Source organism: Desmodus rotundus, chromosome 11, assembly GCF_022682495.2.
Source record: "Desmodus rotundus isolate HL8 chromosome 11, HLdesRot8A.1, whole genome shotgun sequence".
Lineage (NCBI taxonomy): Eukaryota > Metazoa > Chordata > Mammalia > Chiroptera > Phyllostomidae > Desmodus > Desmodus rotundus.
In genome coordinates this window covers 36,998,186-37,009,107 of record NC_071397.1, presented here as the reverse complement: position 1 = coordinate 37,009,107, position 10,922 = coordinate 36,998,186, and positions in this window count along the sequence as shown.

The following is a 10,922-nucleotide window of genomic DNA, read 5'->3' as shown; positions in this document are numbered from 1 at the left end:
TTAAATTATACCAAGGACAAGATCACTCTGGCAAAAAGCCTTTGATATTCAGTTAATTGGTGGAATATCTGCTCTGCAGAAGTGGAGGCATTTTTTAAAATTAATTTTTTGTTGCTCAAAACTCACTCAGGTGCTTGAGCTATGGCGCTGCAGCCAGTCAGTGGTAGCAGCACCCGTCCCTCTTCCTTTGAAGCCTGAGGTCTGGAGCAGCTTTCTGAAATCTGCAACTCTGAAAACCAGTGCAGCTCAGTCAACAGCGACACATTTGCTTGCAGCAGCTTCAAGTGTACAGTGAAATATCAGAAGCCATTTCGACCAAGAGATTAACAAACCTCCTCCTTCTGATTTGAGAAGAAAGAAATAACTTTGGAGGGAAGCCATCATGCTTCTAAATTTACACATGCATCCGCGCGTACACTGTGTGCTCCTAATGATCATCACATTAGAGCGAACCTGGTTTTCTGGGATGAGCCTGCAACGGAGAGAGCGAGCCGCTAATTGACCAGAAGCTAAATGTAGCAAGACAAAGCTTTTGTGCCAAAGATGAGGGTGTTTCTCAGGGAAGCCTGGTGATTTGGTTAAGAAAAGAGACCCAGTTACAGACCCAGCTTCCCAGACACCTTCAGAGAGAAATCTGCCATCCCTTCAGTGCAGAGGTTCTGGAAACTTCCAAGGTTTTTGCATTTCCTGCAGCAAAAACATAAAAAAATCAGTGGGAAGGCAGAGGCCCAGAGAAGCAGATTTGGGACATTTTCAAGGTTAGGACTTGCTGGAAGCTCTGGTAAAATAGTTGGGTGGGGAGAAGACAGGGGGTGTTAGTAAAGGAAATGAAGTTAGTGGTCAAGTATTGATTATTTTCCCTATTTCTCTCACAATTAGCATAGAAATTTTAAAAGGCCCATCTCTGTACATGTATGTGAACAGTGCTGGGCTTAGAGATTGCTAACAACATTCCACTTAGTAAATGACCAAACCATTGCCTGGTAGACAACAAACCTGACTGCCCAGCGGCAGGTCTCAGTTGGGCCCTGCTTCTCAGGGCCTGGTGTTTGCAGCGCATGCCTCGCTGTGCCTTTGAGCAAGACTTCTGCTCATCTCAGTACCCCCCACCTCAGTTGGTATTGCTGTGGCCAGTGTGATTTCTGTTGTTGTCTCCCAAGAGGGGGTCAAGCTACTTCCTGGCGTTGAGGCTTGGGCCTGTCTTTTTGCTCCTACTCCCTGAGAAGCACTGTCTTCCTACCGTAGCTCAAACTGGCATCCGGTAGGGCCCCCATCCTCATCTGGCCCAGGGGAGCTGAGCGCAGTCTGCTTGGCCAATTGCACACAACGTCCATCCACAAAGTCTGTTTGTTCAGCCTGGTGGTGCTCACACTAGCAGCAAGGTGCTACGGACTGAAATGGGTTCTTTGGAGTTAAGTGCTTTCTGCTTGTGAGAGTATTTTCTATCTTTTAAGTAGACAAAACAGGAATACACGGAAACATACACTTTAGTGTTCGGGGGGTTGAGGAGGGGTGGAGTCTGAGTTAAGTAAGTAGATTCCCTGTAAGAAAAAAGTAATATATTGACAAGCATGCCTACACATCATGTTCAGGATTTCGAGGTGTGATAAACCAGTGTGTCATTCTTCAAAACAACAGATGTTAGGGCTTCTTATGCTAAAGAGACCACCCTATCTAAATAATATTCTAGGCTCTCAGTGCACTGATAAACATGTTCATTTGGGGTGAATTAAGAGATTTGACCCCCCCCCCCAAATTCTTCTTGAACAAAAGAACAGTGATACAATGACTACTATATTGTAGTTTGCACATAAAATGTTTCTATAGTGATTATCAGTGCTTTGTGTTATCATTATTGGCTTAATTTTTAAAGATACAGCAATGAAAATGGTCATAAATATCTATCTCTGCATTATATTTTATTTTCTATTTTTACATTTGGCAATTGTATATACTGTATGCCCTGCTGTGCTAAGTGCAGGGTTATTAAGGAGCCAAATGAGTTGCAAATCTTACAGCATTAAGATTGTTCGGAGGGCAGAGAACGCCTCAGAAATCTGTCCCACCCATTCAAACACAGGTCATCATGCATGAAAAGGATAATAGAAAGTAAGCTGGAACATAATCAACAAGAGAGAAAACCAAACAAAATATAACCAGAGACATTGAAGTTAAGAACAATCTAACAATAGCCAGAGGGGAGTGGGGAGGGGACAGTGGGGAGAGGGGTTTACAGGAACTACTATAAAGGACACATGGACAAAACCAAGGGGGAGGGTGGAGGCGGGGGAGGGAGGGGGGTTCGGCTGGGGTGGGGTGGAGGGATGGGGAGAAAAGGCATACAACTGTAATTGAATAACAATAAAAAAATTTCAAAAAAAGAAAGTAAGTAGTGAAGTACAAAGGCAGTCTAGTTATATGCAAAACAACTCTGCATACCTAATCTATGAGCATCATCTCCCCAAACTCACAACAATGCAAAAGACATTGAGTGAAGTAAAATGATTACAAGAAAAGTCATGCTGTGTGTTTGCTCAGTTTCCCCAGCAATCACTTGGGAATCAGCCCCACCCCCTGGGACCATGGCTGCTACTCACAGAGTGCTCATGATGCTCTAGGCCAGGTGCTGTGCCAAGTGTTTCTCATGAAGTGCCTATGGCCCCCCTCACTACAAACAGGGTAGTGACATGGCCAGGGCTGTACTCCCGGCCCCACCAAGTACTACCTGGGTGTGTGTGTGACTTTAAATAGGTTATGCACTGTCTCTGCTCTTCAGTTTTCCTCACTTGTGAAAAGGGGGCAATAATAGTACCTCATGGGTTAATACAAGTGAAATGCTTAGCACAACGCCCTTCACATGGTGAACAATTCAATATATTAAATATCGTTACAACTATAGATGTAATGAACCATGCCTGAGAGCAGCTTACAATCCAGTTGAAGAGGGAAAAACCTAATTCGGTCTGAGAACAAGTAAGACTCGATAGAGGCCAAAAAAATCAGAAGATTAAAGAAAAAAGATGAGAAAAAAAGAGCACTGGAGCTGGTCAGAGCAGTCAAGATTTGATAATGGGAGAAGATGAAGGCAACAAAAGAGAAGGAAGGGGCTCTGGCAGCGGCAAGATGAAGCCAAGATTTAGAGACGGCCAAGACTGTGTTGAGGCGGGGATGGTAAGAAAATCAGCCAGTGAGGAGTAAGAATTAGACAAAAATGACACTTGAGGGCACAAAGAAACAGTAACTAAAGTGGTGTACCCATCCATCACCAGCCTTCTCCTGAGAGAATATGAAAGGACGCTGTAGGGCTGTGGGTCCCAGACCAGCCGCATCTGCATCATCGGCAAATCCATTAGATGTGAAAATTCTCAGGCCTCACCTCAGATGTATGGCATCAGAAGTCTGCGTGTGGGACCCTCCAGGTGACTCTGATACACAATAAAATCTGAGGACCTGTAGTGGCAAGAAGGCCCCAGTTCCCACCCCATCCTTCCCACTCAGGCAGGTGCCCCAGCCATTGGCAGCCCCAGCACAGGCTGGTTAGGTCCACACCTCAATCACATTTTCTTAGGCTTGAAAGAAAAATTCCAAAGGATGAGAGGTGAAAAGGAAGAGCAGGTCCCTCACATCTCAGGTGACTTTTAAAGTTTCTTCCCAAAGCTTGCCCCTGACATCTAGGACTGGAGAGCTGGATGAAGAATTTTGGCTGATGGCTGGTACTTGGCAGTGAGTAAGTACTTCATTTTCTCTCAAGAGTCTATTTAGAAAACTTTATCATAAGAAATATTGGAGTGATTTAGATTTTTCCAGAATAGGAGGAGGCTGTATTACAGTCACTAACCCCATCTAACCCATTTATGAAATTGATCCCTCAGTGATGCTGTTTCTGATACAATCCGTCCCATCGGCCTCGTGAAGACCCTTGCATTATCACTGGCTAATACAACTTTTTAATCCTTATGAAATTCTGGGCTTCTGCAGGTGGCCATTTGGAGGATGGAGTGTGCTCCTTGCTGTTAAGAGCAAACAAGTGGCTCTTTGATATAAAAAGGAGCATTTGTGGCAGGTAGAGAAGATCATGTGACTTCCCTCAGGAAGGAGCTCTAACATGTCCTCTAAGAGCTTTACACACTTAACTTCAAAATGTAGTCAATAAGGCAGATAAATGAACATTTGTTGGCATCTTTAATTCACCTTATTGAATTATTTGACAGGTAATTAAAACTCAGAGACAAGTCTAAATCCACTCAAGAATCTACTACTTCTGAAATAATTTTGGAGTGTTTTGAATTGCACCTTTTTTTGGAGGGGGGTTGACACAAAATAATTTTTGCTTTAGGTTAGACATAACTGCCTTTCTGAACAGTATACCACATATACAGGCAGGGGTGAGTGAGGGGAGCCAGAGAACAAAGAATTGGTCAATAATACTTAGAATTTTAAATTCCCATTTCCATCCACTGTTTAGGTAAAGCAAATGAGTTCATTACGTGTTGCTCAGACCATTCATGTAAAAGCCTGGAGGGAATCACAGGCTTCCCTGTGTTCTTTGCCCTGTAGCCATCCCTTCTGCCGTATTGGAAATCCATACAAATCGACAAACAAGAAATTAAAGCAGTGATGTGAAACTGGCCTCAGAAACTCTTCTCTTTCAATTTAAAATTCATTGCCTAATGGATGGGGTAGAATGGGAAGTTGTTATTTGTTGGTTAAAAATTTTGGCTAATGTCATGTAAACTAACCAGGACGTTCTTTTTGAAGCTGAGATGTGAGGAAGAGGAGTAAAGAAGACAAAGCCTTCAGAGTGGAGCGTTTGTGAACTTGTGCTCATTAGATCCAATCACATCTATCTGGGCACTGAAGCTTTTATACAGTGGTAATTTTTGTATCATTCTCTTGCCATGTCCTGCTCCAGAACCTCATCAACCACCCCAAGATTACTGCAGTAGTCAGCCAGCAAGTCTTCCGGCTGCTTGTCTCACCTCACCCCCAGTTTCATGCACCTACCCCCACCTGATCAATTTTCCTCACTTCTCTCAGTGTGCCTCGGCTGTTTCATGTCGCTGCCTGTGAATGAGCCAAACCAGAAGACTGGAGGTCCAAACAGGACTTTGACTCTGTGCATGTAATTTTGCCCTCACTGTTACCTCCAATGGGTTTATGCCATTGTCATGCTGAAAAATACCTACTCCTCGTCTGCAACGTAGCTTGGGTATAACCTCCTCTAAATGTTTATCTAATCTCCAGGAGCTGCTTAGGTTTTTGTCCCCATGAACCTACAACTCCCAAGGTACCCATCGCACTTTTTTACACTTATTTGTTTACATGTTTACTATTTCCACTAATCTGTAAACTCACCAATGGCGACAGCCAAATATAACTCATCTTTGACTGAATTTCCAAGGCCTGGCCAGTTCCTACTGTGTGGTGAGCTCTCATTAATAACTGTCAATCTAACGAGTGGGTAGAGGGCCCTGCCTCACCTGACGGGAAACATGGAGGCAAAGCGATGACTTTTATGCCCTGACAGCCTAGACTATCACCACTCCACTAGAAATGGGCTCCGTTAAGCAGTAAAATGACTGTGGGAAAGAGGACTCAAGGCATCCAGAAGACGGCTTCTGGAACAAATCAGCCTAGAGTCTCAGACGCTGATGGTTTGACACACTAGGGACAAAATAAATTTCTGCTCAGAGGTCACCTCCTCTGAAAGATGTTCTACTCTTGACTGTGCTCTCTAAAATGTTAGTCCCTCCCTGTCTCTTGAGCCCCCTACTTGGCGTTGTCTTCATCATTCTCATCACAATCTTACAGTTTATTATATACCCATCTATCTATTGTCTGGTCCCCAGTAGCATGCATCAATAAGATCCGCAAGGCTGAGAACTTGGTTGGTTCACAGAATCTATAACTACACCAGGCACATAGTAGACCCTCAATAAGTAATTGGTAGAAAGAAAGAAAGAAAGAAAGAAAGAAAGAAAGAAAGAAAGAAAGAAAGAAAGAAAGAAAGAAAGAAAGAAAGAAAGAAAGAAGAAAGAAAGAAAGAAAGAAAGAAAGAAAGGAGAGAGGGGGAGAGAAAGAAAGAGAGAGAGAGGGAGAGAGAGAGAGAGAGAGAGAGAGAGAGAGAGAGAGAGAGAGAGAGAGAGAGAGAGAGAGAAAGAAGAAAGAAAGAAAGAAAGAAAGAAAGAAGGAAGAATATTTTTTTTCAGGAAATCAATGTATCCAGTTCCTGCTTGTCCCAAGTAACGTGTTTAGTGGATTGAAAGCTTAGTTTTCTGGGAGTTTGAGGTGAGAGTAAGAGTTGGGACAGAATCAAAAGCACCTGGAAAAGCTCAGGAGCCTGGACCACAAAAGGAGGAGGCCATCCTGAAGGCTTCTTTATCCTCTGCCAGTCACTATTGTTAATAACATAATCCTAAATCATGACATAGTCTGTGTTCATTTTCCATTTGTTCATCATTCACTCATGTATTTATTGAACTACTCAACTAACATCTTTTGCCCCAACCATATGTCAGGCAATGCTGGGTATACTAAGGACACACATTTAATTCAACAATACTTTTTTGCTTTAGGCCACATACACTTACAAAACATGAAGTGATATGTGCTATGACAGACCTTGGATAAAAGACTAAGAGAACATAGCTGTGGGACAATAACATTTTCTCAGGAAGGAAATATTTCACAGGGAGGTGACATTTAAACAAAGGCTTGAAGGCTAAGCAGAAATTCTGCCAATAAATGTCACTGTCTTCCAACATTATCTTCACCTCACTATCGTGAATCTTAATTGTGCCACCTAGTGACCCCTCCCGTAATTAACCTTAGTGACTCCTTTAATGCTACTTTTTTCATCACGATGGATGAAGCTGTAACCTATTTGACAATGGCTAGTAGTGACCCTTTTACCCCAGTTTGCTCCAGACAGGACACAGCAGGACCTTGAGGATATATATATCTTAACCTCACTATGCCTTAGTTTCCTCACTCGAAAAATGAAAATTTTAAACTGGATAAACTTTACACTACTTTCTAGCTCTAGAATTCTTTGGAATATGGCACAGAAAAAAATATTAGCAAAAATATTTAAAATAGAAGCACTTTGGTTACCCTGAAAATGTATTCACACATAAAATCGCATCCTACTCAACAGCACTGGGTGCACGAGGTGTTGCTGTGATAATGGTTCTCAGTCCCATCAGCACAGCTGGCCACACTCCACCTTTTGAACGCCCTCTTGCCATGGAGTGGTGGGCCAAGCAAATTTTTACAAAATCCTGCAACATCTTCTGGCACACCCAGTCAGTCTGAGATGCAGGGCTGGGACGGGAAAATGCCCTCTTTCTTCCCCAAATGCACAGCCTTGAACAATCTCTGGTTACCTGGTGAAATCTAGGAAATTATACAAAACTTAAGCTATCACAAAGATTTTCTTTTTTTCTTAAAATCCTGTTAATTGTAAATGTTAGATGGCCTAATTCCTTAAAATCTATTACATTTCATTCCTAGAGGTTGTTATAATTCACATGCCTATCTCCACCACACCGTGAAAGTGGAAAATACTGACCAGCTAATTGCAAAGGATTGTTCTGATCCAGCCACGAGCGTCCTCAGGGAAATGTAAAGAGATGTTTTAGTGCCACTTACTGGGTAAGTGCAAATGGAACAGAGGCTTCATTAGGTGCCTCGTGTACCAAGGGCTTTACTGGGAAGGCCGCTGCTTGTGAACTGCCAGTGCTCCGCACAGACCACCGCCTGCTCCACCAAGTGCGGGCGGGAGGGGCTCCGCGCTGGCCCGCGGCCACTGGACGGCGCTGGGTCTCTCCCCGCAACCGCAGCACCTGCGGCCGCGCGACCTCGCCCTTCTGAAATCGTCGTGCGATCGGGCTTTTCTTCCTTCTAAAGTCAATCTTTCTCCCCCCCCCCCCGATAACATGACATAAGTACAAACAATTAATTATTGATTTGACAACTGTTCTAGTCCAAACAGACTGTTCATGTGTTATTTTCCTTGTCCCATTAGAAATTAAAATTTGCTATTCCTTTCAATTATATCTGGGACCAACAATATGTGTCTGGAACTCAGTTTAGTTATTAAATGGGGAAATATGCTGTTACATAAGTGAGGAAATTTCATTCTGTTGCAAAGTTTGGTGTCTACTACTAAAGATTAAGACTGCGGACGGAATCATAATTTGGGTTTTAACGAGACTATAAATTCTAATTGTTTGTAGAAGTACTTTATTTTTCCTTCAGTTAAAGCTACAGTAGGACATATACACGTTTCGGTTCTCAAACTAGAAAAGACTAGAAGTCTCATGACACACCTCGCGGGAGGGGCTGCAGAGACAGACGCGGGCGCTCTCACACTGGTGCTGGACACGAACTGTGGAATCTCTCTCCATGGTAATTCGGCAAAAGCCTTCAAAATTAAAAAAAAAATTGCATAGCCTTAGGCGGGGGGCTGAGGGAGCTGGGGCAGCCTGAGCAAGGTTCACACAAGAGGCTGACCACCGTGAGTGTCAGGGCGAGAAGGGTGTCCTAAGTGGCGGGAAGGCAGGCCACAGCAGGGCATCAGAGCCCTAGTAGGATGTGGGGGACCTCTGTGTGGTGTGGGGCCACTGGGCATGGGGGTTCAGAGCCCAAATAATGTGAAGTGGCCTCTGTCACTTTGACACTGAAAGGAACACACAGCTCGATGACTCTACCAATGAGTTCTTGGGGTGGCTAAACCAGGGCTTCCCGGTCACTATTTATTCAAACTGCAACCTATGATTCTACTACCTCTGCATGCCATCTAACCGTTATGAAATACACTTCTTCCTATTGACCTTGTCTTAATTTTATTGTAAACAATTTATAAAAGAATAGATTTCTGCTCTGTGTGGAAAATCAAGATTGTTTACCATAAAAAGAAGGCAAAGGTAAAAATAAATGCTCAAGTTCCCTTCAAATATGATTACATTCTTAAAATTTAATAACTTCATGAACAATAAACAATAATAAGTCTATTTATTTATACAAAAAATAAACATCTGAAATAAAACTTCTCCCATGGGATGAAAACTCTAAGTAGTCTTTCACAAAAGGCATTATTTGGTTGGATTTCATTTACGTTAAGATGAAAATGAGTTTCTAGGCCAGTGACATGATTGGTTTTTTTTAATTTTGCTGTTAGCAAGTTCAGACAGACTCACTAACATGTAGAAAACTGAAATATTACTCGAGAATTAATTTCTAATCCAAATATTGCAAAGGGCTTTTATTCAATTAAATATGGTTTCAGAAAGTAATTGTACATGAGTTCCAGATGTCACTAATGGACTAGAAGCCAGAAACACTCAACCTTCCTTTCTGCTCCACTTCTACCTCTCCCCCAAGTCTCAGCTACCCCCACTTCAGATCATCAGGTGTGTCAATAGTCCTGGAAACACTCGCTGGACAATAATCTGTTAACCAGTTTTTACACGAGGGTGCACACTGGAAACATACCTCTACCCCCTTCCTTCTTTTTTGCTGGCTTTTTAGTATTCAATACTATCTTCTGAAATTCCTGAAACCCCCTGAACCCAGTTTCTAAGGAGACAGTGTCCCTAAGTAATATTTTTAAATAGGTCAGCTTTTCTCCTCCTGTTTCTTCTTAACACTGATTCTGTACTCAGGGGCCAAGAGTCTCTCTCCCTCTCTAACCCAGGCTACCCTCACCTCACAGGTGTGCACAGGGAAGGACCTATGGTTCCACCACCTGGCAGAAACTTCTGGGCATTGTGGGATACAGAAAACTGGGTTTAAACCTCAGAATTTATAGGAGCATAATCTCTCTGATTCTTAGTACTCTCAGGCGAAAGTGGTGCTAATCACAGACTATTTATTATCTCTGCCCCCCCCCCACTAGGCTTTGGTGAAGGAGAAAAATGAAATGTTTGAGAGTCCTTTGTAAATTGTAAAGTATGATGAAAGTGGTACTCCTATGGTAGTTACTACTATGAGGATGAATAAAACATGCACTAGGGTTCCCTTCTCTCCACAACCTCACAAGCACTTGTTGTTTGTTGATTTGTGTATCCCTTTCCTTTCCTTTCCTTTCCTTTCCTTTCCTTTCCTTTCCTTTCCTTTCCTTTCCTTTCCTTTCCTTTCCTTTCCTTTCCTTTCCTTTCCTCTCCTTTCCTTTCCTTTCCTTTCCTTTCCTTTCCTGAGAGATTGGGGAAGGGAGGGAGAAAGAGAGTGAGAGCAACATCTATCAGTTGCCTCTTGTTCATGCCCCAGCTGGGGACCAAACCCACAAGCTAGGTGTGTGCCCTGACTAGGAATCGAACTAGTGACCTTTTGCTTTGGGGCATGTTGCCCAACCAACTGAGTCACACCGATCAGGGCAATGCTTGTGTATTTCATATAGGGACATGTTTGTGGTTTAAAACAAGGTTTCTCAACCTCAGCCATATTGACATTTAGGGCTGAATAATATTCTCAACTATGGGGGACTGTCCTGTGTATTGTAGGATGTTTGGCAGCTTTGTGACAACCAAAAATGTTTCCACCCATTCCCAAGTGTCCTGGGGAGGAGGGAGGCTAAATCATGACCAGTTGAGAATTACTACTGTAAAAGTCAAAAAGCCTCCTTTGGAATGGTAATTTATTTATAAAAAATTATCCTGTGGTAAAGGGGTTTTCTCCCCCTTTACCACAACATATTTATGATATGCAAAAATGGAAAATTACCATAATGTTCAACAATAAAGAATTGGTTAAGATAATTACAGCACAGCCATACGATAAAGGGCTGTGGTAGAAATCACAGGGCAGAAGCATGCTCACTCTCCGACCATTAGGCACTGATGGGCTACATTTCCTTTACAGTTAGGTGGAGGCCAGGAAGCCAGTTGGGCCACTGACAGTGGAATGGGAGGAAGTGTGTTATT